The sequence below is a fragment of the Gracilinanus agilis genome, chromosome 1 (genome assembly GCF_016433145.1).
Source record: "Gracilinanus agilis isolate LMUSP501 chromosome 1, AgileGrace, whole genome shotgun sequence".
Classification (NCBI taxonomy): Eukaryota; Metazoa; Chordata; class Mammalia; order Didelphimorphia; family Didelphidae; genus Gracilinanus; species Gracilinanus agilis.
The window spans coordinates 267663031-267669566 of NC_058130.1; positions in this window are offsets into that span (position 1 = coordinate 267663031).

A 6536-nucleotide genomic window follows, 5' to 3' on the forward strand; every position below is an offset into this window, starting at 1 on the left:
ATATAAGAATGAAAGCCATTCCCAATAGACAAATGAAAATCAAAGGATTTGATAGGTCACTTTTCAAAGGAAGTTAGGCAAATAGTCATATGAGTAAATAGTGCTCCGAAGCACTAATAAAAATAGTAATGCAGATTAAAGTAACCATCCCTGAGCTTCTATCTCACAAGTGGTAAATATGGCAAAACAAGTGGGGAGAGGATTGTGATACCTTAATTTTTTTAAAGATGTACAGAATGTCCAAGCTATGTACAAAAATGTAAAGGAAAACATCTTTGAAAGACTTATGTACTGTGATCAATGCCATGACCAGTTCCAACTCCAGAAGACTAATGATGAAGTATGCTTTCTAAATAATGACAGAAGTACAGAATAAGACATAAATTTTCAGACACAAATAATGTATGAGTTTGTTTTGACTATGTACTTATTATAAGAAAGGACATTTATTTAGAAGGAAGAGATGTTATGGGGTATGAGTGATTTTTTTTTTTTTAGAAAACCAATTAAACTTTAAGACCAAAAAAAAGTTCATAGGGGTCCATATTTATTTAGGAGTAATATTATATTTAATAGATATACATACTTTTTAAAAACAAGATATACATAACATTCACATTCTCTTCCATTTATGAGACAATACAATCCTTTTCTGCTTAGGAAAATCTTAAGTTCAGAATAAAAAGAAGGTAGAGATCAAATGAAATAGTAGCATAAAGTTCAATGGAGAAGATGGGATTTGAACTGGGCTCTAAAATTTGAGTAAGATTAAGATAAAGAGAGCAGTGTAGGAAGGCATTCCAAATGGCACAAATATCATGGAAGCTAAAATAATCATGGCACATGTGTATATGATGTGAGGATATTTCCATATTATATGGCATGATTTAAATGACAGATAAAGAAAGTCTTCATCTTATTTCTTGGGTGTTAGCAACTCATTAATGTTTGTTAGGGACATTGTGCAAAAAGACTTATGGTGATTAATTTGGTGGATTAATATGGATTCAAGAACAAAAAGCAAGAAATTTAAATGAACTATATACTGCTGTCATTCAGAATTTGAAGTAAGAAGCAGAGTTTCAACACTAAGAAGAGAAAATAAGTAATAATTGGTTCAAACAAAAGGACTGACCAATGCCTAAATAAATTGGTGGCTAAACTTGGGATACAAAAGGAAAATAAGTTAAAAGTTATCCAATTAATTAATGAACAGGCATCCTTGGCAGGTTAGAGAATTATAAGTCTAGAATTTGAAGGGGCCTAAGAAATCATCTAGTCTAATCATTTAACATTCCCATCATTTTACAGATGAGGAAACTGAGGATCAGGAAGATTGTGACTTATTCAAGATCATACAGGTCTCAGAAACAGGATTTGGGCCCAGCTCCTTTGACTTGCAAGTTTTATTTCCACTGTCTTACTACTACCTACCACATCAGTTCCAGAGAAGTGGAGATATTAATAACACTAATAGCTAGCATTTTATGTTATTTATCTATGATGTCTTACAATTATTATTTCATTTGATCCTCACAACCACCTTGGGAAACAGGTACTGTTATTATCCTCCATTTTAGAGTTGACAAAACTGAGGCAAAGAGAGTTTAAGGATCTCTATCCACTGCTCTGTCCGTGAAAGATGACTCCCTGCCAGGGTTATCTGCAGTGCTGATTTGGGGGAAGAGTACAGTGGAATGAGGTGTGACTAAATAACCTGTCAGACCCCTTCAACATGAACTTTTGAGCCTAGCAGACTAAGAAAATGATGACGCCATACACCAAGCATTTTTTAAGGCCCTTTCAAGTACAAATTTAAGTTCCTGATGTGTGTGAGGTCCTGTGCTAGGCCCTGGAGAGAAAAAGATAAAAAATAGATAGCCCTAGCCTTCAAAGAGCTTACATGCCACCAAAGGGAAGTCACACATCTACTAAAGAGCAATGCAAGATATATCCATGTTCATTTCACCTTACACACAGAAAAAATACAAAGTAATTTTGGGTGGGAAGCAGAGATGGAACACTTAATAAGTAAAGGCCTCTTCTAGGAGGTAAGCAAGAGTTTCCAAAAGGCATAGGAAGGAGAGCATTCCAGAAATGCATGGGGTTGGCATGCACAAAGACAAAAAGGTCAAAAATGGAATATCCCAAATGGGAAATAGCTAGTGTTGGTTCCAACCTACCTTTCCAGATTACACAGATTACAGCTGTCCAAATAAACCTTCTCTTCCACTGATCCTGACAATTCTTTGTCTCTTTTACATGCTCTTTCACAGGCTGCCCACTGTGCCTTCGAAGCACTCCTTCTCTACCTCCACTTCTTAGAATCCATAGTTTCCTTCAAAGTTCAACATCACCTTCTCCAGGAGTCCCCGAGCTCCTACTGCCTTTTCCCTCAAAAGTAACACCATTGTAAAGATGAACAATTTGAAAGACTTGAGAAATCTTAATTAGGGATAGCTGGGTGGCTAACTGGATAGAGAGCCACACCTAGAGACAGGAGGTCCTGGGTTCAAATATGGCCTCAGACACTTCCTACTTGTGTGACCGTAGGCAAGTCACTTTAACCCCAATTGCCAGGCCCTTACTGTTCTTCTGCCTTGTAATTGATACTTAGTATGGATTGTATGGGTAGCTAAGGTTTTTAAAAAAAGAATTCTTGATAAATGCAGGACTGACCATATCCTGATAGATGTTAAGACTCAAAATGCAGAATGAGGCATCATACATGTGCAGATGTGGCCAGTACAGGAATTTGTTTTGCTTGACTATAGATATTTGTGACAATGATTTGAGAATAGGGGAACAAGTTCCTCTTGGGGCTGAGGGGAGAGGAATAAGAGGAAATAAGTACTTGTTAATTGAAAGAAAGAAATAAAAAGTAGCTTGTATTTATTCATTTAGCATATGCACATATCTATGTCTAGAGACACACATCTATACATAGACATACATAATCATATTCCTATGTGTGTATGAATGTATATAAATAGATATAGATAGACAGACAGATAGGTAGATAGATAGAAATGATAGATGAATAGAGAGACAGAGAGATGGCAATGTGAAACAGTAAACAGAAGTTGGTCCAAGAGCCAGAAAGACCTGGGTTTTGGTTCTGCCTCTGAGATAGACTGCTTGTAGAACTCTAGGCAATTCACTAAGATTCTAAGGGACAAAGGTGCTGACTTGCATTGGCACAGAGTTCCCTAGACCAATAAAGTAAAAGGTCACACACACACACACATACACACACACACACACACACACACACACACACACACACACAGTCTACCCACTAGAGGATGTAAGCTCCTTGAGGAAGACTGTTTCCTTTTTGTCTTTTTATCCATAGCCCTTTTCACAGTAGATACTTAATAAATGATGTATGGGGTATTCCAGGAAGCCTGGTACCTCTGGTGGTAGGGCTTGCTGAGCCCCTTTACAGGGCTGTCCATCCACCTTTAGTCTCGACCTTTCATCTAATTCTCACTGTAAGAAGCCATAGTAGGTACAATGTCCGCACTCTGCTAAACCATCTCAGCAAGCAGGTTAGACCTGATTGACAGTAACTGGGAGGCCTCAAACTCATTGGTGAGGTAGGGGAATGTCTGCCTCAAGCATGAAACCAATAAGAACACTTTATTCCAATGGCCATGAAGGTGGCTGGAACGCGGCACTGGGGAGTGGTTAGAGCTTGGTCAGAAAGCTAAGACAATAAAGTCATACACTGCATCCAGAGCCACTGACAATTATTCTGACTTTTGTCTTGCCCCTGGACTTCAGTGACTAGAAGAGTGAGGCTGACGCCTGCAATTCTGCCTCACTTAAATGCAATTCACTCACAAGTCAAGATATCACTCTATGATGTCACTGGTCCTCTTCAGAAATGAAACATGAACACAACAACTTAATAAACAATTGATTGATTAATTGGAAGACAGAATGAGTGGGCCTGGAAGATTGGAAACATGACAAAAGGCTTGGTTAAATTTGTATATGAAATTATTATAATTGGTATCGATGTGCTTTCTTCCATTCATTATCCAATTTCTTTTTGTGTATGAAATGTTATTAAGTGCTCCTCATCAGTTGAATACCAACCACCAAACTAAAGTCTGTAAACAGCCTAAAAACTGTGTGTTTCTTAGTATCTTTTGCCATTCTGCCACCATTACAGAGATATACATGGGAGCCTCCCAGGATTGAGGACAATTTTGTATTTTAATTCGTATAATGTGTTAAATCAGGAGACACTCCCTGCTTCAAATTTACCTGGCTGAAACATTTCCTATGTTACCAAGCAAGTGCTCTGGCCCCTTCTACAGAACCTTGGGGACCACAACAGTGACTCCTGATTAATAATCACGTTTCCTGGTGCCGGAGATTGTAACAAAGAAGGTTAGTGGCTGAATAAAGAAGAGTCCCCTCCTTGATGGACTCTAAGAGCTATACATAGCTCTATCTCCCTCTTTTTTAAGGCCCTGCCAAGTTTGAGGCATATCTCTGACTTTCAGCAAGGGGCGTAGAAGAAGTTTCTCTTCCTATTCCCAGCAAATATGACAGATAAGAGAGGATGGCAACCATAACAAGTACTTACTTAGGCGAGCCTAAGGTTGGACCTCAGTTCCCTGGCTACCTCTTTTGTTTTAAGTTTCTTCCCCCTGGGACTTACATCATCAAACATCAATCCTGAAAAACGTTTCCATCCCTATTGATAAGTTCATGAGTTCAAAATGCTGGAAGTGGGGCAGCTGAGTAGCTCAGTGGATTGAGAGTCAGGCCTAGAGACAGGAGGTCCTAGGTTCAAATCTGGTCTCAGACACTTCCCAGCTGTGTGACCCTGGGCAAGTCACTTGACCCCCATTGCCCACCCTTACCACTCTTCCACCAAGGAGCCAATACACAGAAGTTAAGGGTTTAAACAATAATAATAAAATAAAATAAAAAATGCTGGAGTTACTAAGTTGGGTACAAGCTGCTCACCATGTCCCCAACAACTTGTCAGAGAAGACAGCTACCACTAGAGCACAGCCCAAAAAACCCAAAGCCATGCCCTGACTAATCAAAAGACCTTAACTTGCGAGCTGCTCAGACCCTAAAGATCCTGGGTGAATCTCCTGTTTGACAGGCAAATGACGGCTATAACAGAGGAAAAAGGGAAGATAAAGGTCAGCTGTACAGTTAGAGTTTGTTTTTTTTTTTTTAACCCTGACCTTCTCCTTCTGTCTTAGTATCAATTTTAAGAGAGAAGGGTAGCAAGGGCGAGGCAATTGGGGTTAAGTGACTTGCCCAGGATCCCACAGCTAAGAAGTATTTGAAGTCAGATTTGATCTCACATCCTCTGGACTCTAAGCCTGGCTCTCTGTCCTCTGTGCTGCCCTTAAGATTAGAGCTGAAAAGCAAAATTGAGTCTCTTCTTAAAAAGGAGAGTGGTAGATACTCTGAGGAAGAAGAAACCACTTGTCCTCCAAATAATGCTATAGAACAAAGAAGCTCTCAAGAAAATCATGCAGTCAGGGTCACAAGAAGAGTAGAAGTCATTGGATACTCCCTCCTCTGGGGTAATGGGCCGCCATTTGTTCATTTGGTCACAGTGGTCTGCTGACTTATGAAGGCATGTATTAAAGACATAATAGAAAACCTCTGAAAACTTATAAAATTGGATGACAACGGGGCAACTAGGTTGGCACAGTAGAAAAAGCACCAGGCCTGGAGTCAGGAAGTCTTAGATTCAGACTGGCCACAGACACTTCCTATATGTGTGACCCTGGGGAAGTCACTTACCCCTATTGCCTACTCCTTGCCTTTCTTTCTTAGAGTTGTTACTGAATCAGAAAATAGGAATTTTTTTAAAGGATGATAACTACCCACTTCTAGTGATTCCTATAAATACAAATGACATTTCCACAAGGAACCTAAAAAGTATTGCCAGCAATTGTGAAATCTTGAGTAGGAAACTGAAAACCACTGGGGATATAGATTCTGTTTTCCTCATTGTTGTCTACTGCAGGCAAGGGGCACAGAAAAGAAAAACTAATTTGGAAAATGAACAGTTGGCTATGAAGGTGGTATCTGAGAATGGGATATGGATTTCTGGACCATGGTTTATAATATAGAAATGACATATCCCTAGGCAAAGATAGAATATACCTAACAAAGACTGATAGGAATGTATTTGTCAAGTATCTTGCAAAATCTATTCAAAATTGATTTAAACCAAAAAAGAATGAAGAGAATGGCCTACATTCTACCTGGTGGCGTGTTGCTACAAAGAAAGAACAGCAGCTGAGACAGCCAGAAGTTCACAGGAGACAGAAATCCAAGGACAGAGAAAGTAATAAGTCCATGTCCTCCAATGTCTTATATACAAACCTTAGGCAACAAGAGAAACCAGTGATACTTGGTGGGATGAAATCCATAACTGAGCCACGGCTTTGCATGTCCACTTCTAGTGATTCAAAAGAAACAAGGAGGTAAAAGGGGCTGGAGTGGGGATGTCAAGAAGTGATTTTTTTCAGACCACCTATACAGAA